The 9,431-nt window shown below is 42.6% G+C and overlaps 1 pseudogene; it reads left to right on the top strand.

Moving 5' to 3' along the window:
* The first annotated feature begins 1,553 nt into the window (after positions 1–1,553).
* On the top strand, positions 1,554–3,749 carry LOC143578373 (L-type lectin-domain containing receptor kinase IX.1 pseudogene; annotated as a pseudogene).
* Positions 3,750–9,431: the final 5,682 nt, after the last annotated feature.

The raw sequence follows: 9,431 nt of genomic DNA, 5'->3' as shown, positions 1-9,431 counted from the left end.
TGGAGCTGCAAAGGCGGTTGAAATAGATATTATAAAAGTTAATATATATTGCATAGTATATATTTATTAGTTATTTTTGTCATAATTTTTGTTTGCACTAATAGTTTTTAGAGGTTAGATTTATGTTTAATAGATTTTGCTATTGTTTGATGATTTTTTTTTTTTAGTTTTAGTGCGGATCATTAACCACTAATGTTGACATTCAAACTTATTTGAAGTTTGAATATGAAATTGGAACAAAAGGCTTCTTGATTGAGAGGCAAGCACTTAATGAGATAGATAAACAAATGTATTACAAATATGCCTATGCCAAATGTTGATGTTATAATGAACCAAACCTCTACTGACAGAATCCTGGTTGCATTCCCGTCGTAACGCACAGGCTTTTCTACTAGTACACACACATAGGGTTAAGTTATCGTAATAATCCTTAACGTACACGAATTACGCTCAAAGTCAAAAAAACAAAACCGCTCAAAGCCAAAATACAAAAAACGCTCAAGAAGTCCATACTACGCTCGAAATGGGTTTCATGAAGAAAAGTCAAAAATTGATCGATTCACGATCCAAATCTGGTTTTTTGGTGAATCGATGATTAATTGGATATATATTGACAATTTGAAAATCTTGTGAATAGATTTTATTGATCAATTTCATGACATATGTATTTTTGTACGTTAATGTACGTTAAGGATTATTGTATTTTATCTTTTATCTATATATATAATATAAATATATCTTAAATATATATAAATGAAACCTTTAAAAGCTATTTGGTTGCTCCCTACATATTCTCAAATCACCATATTGTTTTATTGTAAATGGAGGCTTCTCATGCAGTTGACCCGAATTCACGTGTATGGGTCTCACCAAATCCAGATAGCCCTTAAACGGGTTATAACATCTCATTAAATTAAAAATTAATCTCACCAAATATTTGATATGAAAATCCTATTAAATATGAATGTACTAAATACTAATATCTAATTTTTTAACAAGATATTATTTATAAATAATAAACAATTTTATAGTAAAAAAATAAGTGAGTCATGGGTCTCACAAAACTCAGATAGCTTTTAAACCGGTTTATAACATTACATTTATTTGTAAAACCATTTCAACATTAAACTCTAAGTATTTTATTAACTTCCTTATAATAAATAAAATTAAAATCCAAAAAAATATATAAGTGTTATAAACTAATAATGTAAAACAACCCCGTAATATAATTAGAGATAAAATCTAGTATATATATATAAGGAACCATTGAACACGGTTTGAAGACCAAACCAATGAACGCGGTACTTAGACACTGACTTGACAAGTATCAAATATGTTAAAGAGCAATGTCTTCCAAAAGATTTGTCTGATATGTTCTACACGGAGTTCACTGAAAAGACAAAAATGACCGTTATTAAGTGTATGTCTTCCAATGAATCCTCACAAAATGATGATAAGTTTTATATGGCAGTTCTCACTGGAATGACTATAAACTTAAAAGGTATACTTCTAATGTATATTCTCCTCATGACAATAACCATTATTTATTATCTCGATGTGGGTATATATTCATGTTATTTGTCAAACAAAGTACAACTACCTGCTAGCAAGAAACTCGCAACTATTTTAGCAAGTTTCCGGACTCATGTCTATCTTTCCTTACTATTTTTTTGCTTTAATCCCTTATGCCGCTTCAATTACTTTCAATTTCACAAATTTTACTCCAAACAATTTCCATAACATAACATTGTCAGGTGATCCAGCTAACCTGTGGAAGTAATAGTGATCGATCTGGTTCAGTCTGGTTAGCAGGTCGAGCGACATACATAAAACTTCTTCATCTTTGGGACGACGTCTCCAATGAGCTGGCCAACTTTTCTACGAGTTTCACATTTGTGATCGATTCATATCGAAACAATAAATACGGTGACGGTCTCACATTCTTCCTTGCTCCGAATAATTCTGTGATAAAGGGGGGAGGATACATGGGGCTTCCTTACGATGATACAAAGACCACTCAGTATCCATATGTCGCGGTGGAGTTTGATACTTTCGGTGGAAACGAATGGGATCCAAAAGATCCAGATACTAATATCTCAATTGATGGCCATGTAGGTATTGATATTGGCTCTCTTAGATCATTGGAGTTTCGAAAATGGTTTAGCAATATAACATATGGGAAAGAGTGTAAAGCTTTGATTAATTATGATTCTGATTCAAAGAATCTCAGTGTTTCCTTCACCAATTTCATAAACAATTCACTAGTATGGGAAACTGGCCTTAGTTACACCATTGATCTAAGGAGTCTTTTGCCTGAATGGGTAATTTTTGGGTTTTCAGCTTCCACTGGAAATTGGTATGAGAAAAACAATGTAATATCTTGGGCGTTTAATAGTTCTGAATTTAAGGTTGTTCAAATCAGCAGCTTAACAGCGACCAAGTTACGTAAGATTGGATTAATAACAGGAACGTTGGCTCTAGTTACTGGTTTGGCTATACTAGCATACTTTTTACGGAGGACGAAGAAAAATGATGATGATGAAGAGGAAATTGAACTTTTGGAGATTAATAATGAGTTCGAAACAGAGGCCACTACCCCTAGAAGGTTTTCCTACTACCAATTAGCCCGGTCAACTGCCAACTTTGCAGAGACTGAGAAGCTTGGAGGGGGAGGTTTTGGAGGAGTTTACAAAGGTTTTCTAAGAGATTTGGGGACACATGTTGAGGTCAAAAGGGTGTCAAAGAGTTCCAAACAAGGGATCAAATAGTATGTATCGGAAGTAAGGATCATAAGCCGATTGAGACACAAAAATTTGGTGCAACTCATGGGTTGGTGCCATGACAAAGGAGAACTACTTCTTGCTTATGAATTTTTGGAGAACGGGAGCTTAGATTTACATCTTTTCAAAGGAAAGAGCTTGTTGACATGGAATACAAGGTACAAAATTTCTCATGGTTTGGCTTCTGCATTGTTATATTTACATGAAGAATGGGAGCAATGTGTTTTGCATAGAGATAAAATCAAGTAATGTGATGTTGGACTCAAATTTCAACGCAAAGCTTGGTGATTTTGGGCTAGCTAAGTTGGTTGACTATGAGAAAGGGGCCCAAACAACGATGCTGGCAGGAACCTTGGGTTATATGGCTCCTGAATGTGTTGTTACCGGTAGATCATCCAAAGAATCAGATGTTTTTAGTTTTGGAATTGTTACACTGGAAATAGCTAGTGGGCGGAAAGCCATTGACTACAATGCTCAAGAAAAACAAATGCGGTTATTAGACTGGGTTTGGGAGCTCTACGGGAATGACACTCTTTTAGAAGCTGTTTGAAGACGAAGAAATTAGACGTTTAATGATAGTTGGCTTATGGTGTGTGCACCCTCACCCCGAACATCGGCCATCTATAAGACACGTCATTAAAGTACTGAACTCTGAAGCATCTCTACCTGTACTACCCTCAAAGATGCCAGTGGCATCTTACATGGCACCGCTAGTGTCTTCACTATCCGATTTCTTTTCCACTAGTCATTACCAATCATTAAGTAGTAGTGTAGAACTTTAATGGAACCACTAGTATCTTCACTATCCGATTTCTCTTGGCATTGAATAATCAAAGGAAACAACATCATCATTATCTGATTCTCTTCCATTAGCCAATACCAACTATTTGTATATATCGAACTTACGGTTCGGTTTCAGTTTTGTGTGTAATGAAAATTGAAACAATCGAACCAAATCGAATTTATCAATTTTTTTTTTAATTTTATATAACTATAAGTATATAAAAAATGTGCAACTCAAATATTTTAGCCCGAATGTACAATTGAATACATATAGTTATTGATTAACAATATGATTTAGGCCCAAATTACTTATTTTGGACCAAAATTTATTGGCTACAAATTTTAAAGCTCAAACGCCAAAACCGAAATAACTGAATCCAAATTGAAAACCTAAACTGAATAGTTTTCAAAAAATCAAAAACCAAAGCTTAGGGTTTTTGTTTGGATTTAGCCGAAAACCGGCCCAATTAATACATTCTTAGACCACGCGTAACTAAGCACATGGGGTAGTGTGACATGTGGCGTCCTAGTCAACAATGAAGAGTTTCACACAAAGTGGTGTAGTGGTAAAAAGACTCAAAAGCCCTTGGAATCATTACCATTTTATCATTCTCTCTCACAAAAATGTTCACAATGAGCGTTGTGTACACAACATAACTAAAACATGTGTCACAACTAGGGGGTGGGGCGAAGTAGGCCTCGTTTTGTGAGGCATTTTCCTCACAAAACTAAACCATTGACTGCGGGTGGTGTTATTGGTTTCTAACAAAGAAGTGTCGGGAACATCTTCTTCAATGATTGTTCATTTGTCCAAATATCTAGCCAAAACTCTTAATCTCTCCATTACTGATTTTTTTTAAATCCAAACATTCAATTCGCACCTTCGAGTATGTGTCCAGGGGCGGATTTATAGCTTGCTTAGGATGGGTCAGTTCCCACCGTCCACCTGTCGGAGCGTCGTGTTTACAGGTACACATTAGTGTATGATTAGTTAACAATGAGTAAGTGCCCACCATCGGTTACCGTAAGTGTAAGAGGAGAAAATGTTTCTTACAGAGTGGCTATTCTAATTTTATGGCCACGGGTTAAAGCATTCAAATAAAGAAGATGATGAAAGTATTAATAGATTAAACCAATATTGTAAAAGTAAGATTACCTTTATACTTATGAACTTCCCACACTGATGTGCCGGTATTCACCGCATAAATATGGGAAGAAGTAAGTCGTTACGTGTGGAAGGCGGCAAAACCCGCATAAACACAAAACGGTAAAAATTTCAAAAGTTTTAAGGAAAACCTCCACGCAGGTCAGATGTAGGCAAAGTTTAGCCATCCTACTAAGTGCAAGTGACGGTCTTACCCGCACAATCATGAACAAGGAAGCAAAACTTCAACCTATTATCTACCACGTTCAAAGGTTAGCTTATTCTAAACACTTAGAAAATTTCAAAGGAAAAGATGAGGAAAACTTCTACGCAGGTCAGATATAAGTAAAGTTAAGCCATCCTACTAAGTGTAAGTGACGGTCATACCCGCACAATCATGAAAGAGGAAGCGAAACAAACTTATAATTTGCCACGTTAAAAAGTTAACTTATCTAAGTACTAAAGAAATTGCTAAGTTAAATCAAAACATGCGTAAAATAAACAAGGCAAGGAATTAACACAATCTTTATTTCATCAAAATTCAAATATTACAAAGATTGCTGGGTGCATACCCGCATACAAAAGAAGCTATACAAAAACAAAAATCTACTCTAATGGTGGAAAGGGATCTTCAAGATCAAGCCTCAGGACCACTTCCACTTGGACCCGCACCATCAGTAGAGTGTGGCGGTTCAAGGAAGGCTTTAAGGATAGCTAGCCCATCATCAGCAGCGGCAACTTCGTTTACCTTCTCCACCACCGGATGCGGGAAGGCGGCATACTGATTCACTGCTTGGTCGTATACAGCTTCAGTATCCACATCAAATAAAGGGAAGTTGGAAGGCGGGATGCCTTTCTCAACGAACCCTAGACCAAGCAGGAAGCCGGCCTTTTCCCCATCCTCATGAGAAGCGTTAAGGGCTGCGCTCATAGCATCATCATAAGACGTATCCGTGAAGACCCGATGCACAACCTACAAAAAGAAAAAATACAAGTATCAAAACCTTTTCTATTCACAAAGAAGCGTAAAGACATTATGAAGTTAAGCTTACCTGAGACAACGCTTCTCGAAGAAGCCATTCCTTGGCAACCAGAGCTTCTTGGAGGGCGGCTTGAGCTTGGTTACGGGCGCGTTCGGCTTCACTTTTATTGAGGTTGGCAAGCAACACTTCCTTTGCAGCAGCCTCTTCAACGCCCTTTAGCTTCCGCTCAGTGTGGTCAAGCACCCCCCTCTGGTCCAGGATCTCTTGGAGCTTTTTCGCGTCTTCCATCGCCAAGGCATCATGAGCCTGTTGGCGCGCCTCTAGTTTAGCTTTAAGTTCCTCATTCTCGAGGCGTAGAGGCTCAGCAACAGCTTCAGCCTTGGTGGCCCTTTCAGTTGCGTTCCGAGCAGTTTCCTTAGCCAGCCGAAGCTGTTCGTTAACAGCTTGGGCAGCTTTGGAACGGGCCTCGAGACGGGCCTGAACTTCAACTTCAAGGGCCTTGAACGCCTTCTCCTTCTCCGCAGCGGCCGCGGAGAGCCTCCTATTCTCCTCCCGGACAGCCCGCGCCTGAGCTACTTCTTGGATACGAGCTGCTTTTAACTTGTCGTTTTCACGACAAAGCAGCTCGACGCGCGGCTGCATCCGGGCCAGGAGAACCCGAAGCTCATTGATTAGCCTACCCTCCTGGTAGCTAGCCATGGCTTCCCCCAACGCACCACTGGGAGCTGCGTGACGAGCCCACTCCACGCACTCCACAGGTGTGCGAAGGGTTGTTCCTCGGCCGATGTTCCATCGTGGAACATACACTTCATTGGAATCCGACACTGCAAAAAACAAAAAGCAGTTAGGAAAAGATGATAAAAAAAAAGAGGCCAAAAGAACCCTACGCACCTGTAGGGTCAACAACAGGCCGATAGCCGCCAAACCCATCACCTGAACCCAAGGGAAATCCGTCCAAGAGGTCAGGTAGATGGGAAGGAGGCAGAGGTTGGCGAGAAGCCCCATGCATACCTGAAGGATCGGCCGTCGTTGCCAATGACGGAGGAGGCATGGTGAAGGCCGCCGCGGTAGTAGAAACCAACGGAGGTGAACTCACCGTAGGTGAACTCACAACCGTGGTCGCCGCTGCGGAGTCCGCAGAAAAAGTAACCGCCGGCTCAGTGAAAGATGCGGTAAAGATGGCACTGACAGCCGGCGGTGATGTCATCACAGTTGGAACAGTTGGCTCAACTGGGTGAGCAACTGAACCAACTGAAACAGGCGCAGCCGCCTGAGTCGTCGTCTCAGGTAGGCTGACCAAGCCTACCGTCATGGGTCCGGAGGTACTCCTCCCCGCTCCACCCTGGAATGCGGTAGCATCCACGCCTGCACAAGGAAGATAAGTATTAATGATGGAAAGCTATGAAGTTAAAAATAAAGGAAGTTTGTACTTACGGGTTTTCTTGAGCCTAAAAGTGCGGACAGGCGGGGACGAACCCGATGGAGCCGGCCTCTTTGCGCCGCTCACCGTCGTCATCCTGGGCTCTCCGGAGGTGACAGTCGTCGCAGCCTCCGGAGCAGTGGTCTTATCACCACCGGGGTTCCCCGCCACCTCCTCGCTCTCGGTCTCTGAATCAGACCGAGGCACCGGATCGGCAGTGGAGGCCACCTTCGCCTTCCCCTTCCCGCAGGCAGCCTTCTTCTTCCGCACCAACGGAGCACCATCTGCGGATTCCTCATCAGAACACAAGATTAGAGGAATTCCAGCAGAGGTTTCAGCATTGAGGGGTCGAGGGTTGAATAACGCCTTACCTGGCCGCCTGGCGCTCAGGATCTCGTGGCTTGGCGGGTAGACCTCCACCAACCGATCCGCCGTCTGTGCAAGGATGGGCAACTCGTTCTCATCTAGAGCACGAGTACCCATCCGAGCGGGACTGTCGGCCTCCCGCGGATAGAGGAGCGACTGCAAGTCGTTCCCCTCTGAAATAAAAGAAAAACAGTTAGAAGACAAACCTATATAAACAAAGAAGACAGAGCGTACCGTAAGGGACAGAGTTCAAACCGTATTCAAGGACGATCGGGATCTTTTGCGCATCCGCATCCTTCCACACCCGGCTCATCCCGAGCATCACCATCCCGGACTCCGCAAAGCGGTAAACCGGAGATTGGACTCGGGATATCTTTGAGAACCATTCCGCCTCCTGGTAGTTGGAGGCGTGAAGGCTGGGGAGTGCTTGCCCATTCTTGAACTTCATGGCAAGGGGGATGGCGCGAGCGGAGATAAAAAAGAACTCCCACTTCCATGAACGAAGACTGCGCTCGGTTGCGCAAATCTTCAAACCCTTGATCCGGGTTATCAGAGTATACCACCCCTGGATGCACCTCCAAGAGTAGAAGGTCATCAGGCGGTCGACGAAGGGCTCAACGCCCAGAATCCGGCACACCCACTCGAAGTGGCGAATCTTCGCGATCGCCATCGGGTGCACCTCGGTCAGGTGTACACCGTGCCTCTCTAGGACACGGTACACAAACTTTGTCAAAGGGAACCTAAGATTCCCATAGACAAAGAATGCGGCATATACCCCGATCTTGCCTCTGGGGGCATCATACACCGTCTGATGAGGTTCAGGAAACTCAGGCTCGAGAGACTCGAGCATGAACTTCCTGACGATGTACTGATATAGATCGACAGGCAGAGCACACTGGCACTCGCCAGCAGTACTCTTGTCATCCTTGTCGGACGTGGATGACAGGTGCTCGGCGTACACCCCAGCCTCCTGGGCTGTAGCCTCAAGATCGTGAACAGAAGACATCTTGCAGGTATGAAAAGGAGAACGATTTCAAAAGAATGCTCGACTGAAAAGGAGAGTATTCGCCGGAAATCGTTTTGAAGATGAAGAGAAAAGTGAAAGTGTTGATTACAAAGGACCCTCTCCCCCTTTATATACTAATCGCAATTAATGCGATGAATTTAATGCGGAAGAGAGAGAAATCGCAGGTGCAATGAAACTATGACACGTGGCAAAAAGCAAGCTGGCAACAGCTGTTGAAAGGACGCGTGCCAGTAATTTCGCGGCCACGCGCCCGAAAATTCGCGCCCACGCGCCTGAAAAAGCGCCTGGAATGACCATATACTGTCACGTCGCCATAACTTCCTGCACGACCTGACACTGTCAGAAGAAACCGTCGGACGACGTTTCAATAGTTTGGACTGTTCTTATCCTTTCACCAACTCTTCGAATTTCAAAATTTCAAAATTTCAAAAGCGGGAAAATACCCCTTACCTTGGCAACCAAGTAACTATAAGACAGGTGCGAGTAAAGTGTTAAGGCAAAGCCCTTCACATACTTAGCACCCGCAGGGAATTGACGCCAGGAATACCTTGGAAGTAAAGTAACCGTAAGACGAGTGCGGGTACAGTGTCAAGGCAAAACCCTTCACATACTTAGCGCTCCGCAGGGAATTCAAACCAAGAAGGATCTTCTGGGCCATGCTTGCGGAAACGGGAATAACATCCCCGCATGGCGGGAACGTCGAGAACTATATTGTTTGAAACTCCAAGATGGAATTGGTGGTTTTAACATAATTGATCACTATGTTGAAAACTACCAAAACCCCATGGAGAATCCACACAAGTGGGACTCAACGCTCCTGACTTGCGAGGAGGTTACAGACCTACCCGCTTCATACCCAAAGATCAAGCAGAAAAGTCGGGAATTTCTGCGTGACATTAGGAAAACCGCGGGAAGAATCCTCACGGAA

The sequence above is a fragment of the Bidens hawaiensis genome, unplaced genomic scaffold, assembly GCF_021521415.1.
Source record: "Bidens hawaiensis isolate Kalapana, Puna unplaced genomic scaffold, B.hawaiensis_p1.1 tig00029267_1, whole genome shotgun sequence".
NCBI classification, from domain to species: Eukaryota; Viridiplantae; Streptophyta; class Magnoliopsida; order Asterales; family Asteraceae; genus Bidens; species Bidens hawaiensis.
Note: the sequence above shows the minus strand (reverse complement) of the source record. Positions and strands in the feature narration are given on the sequence as shown.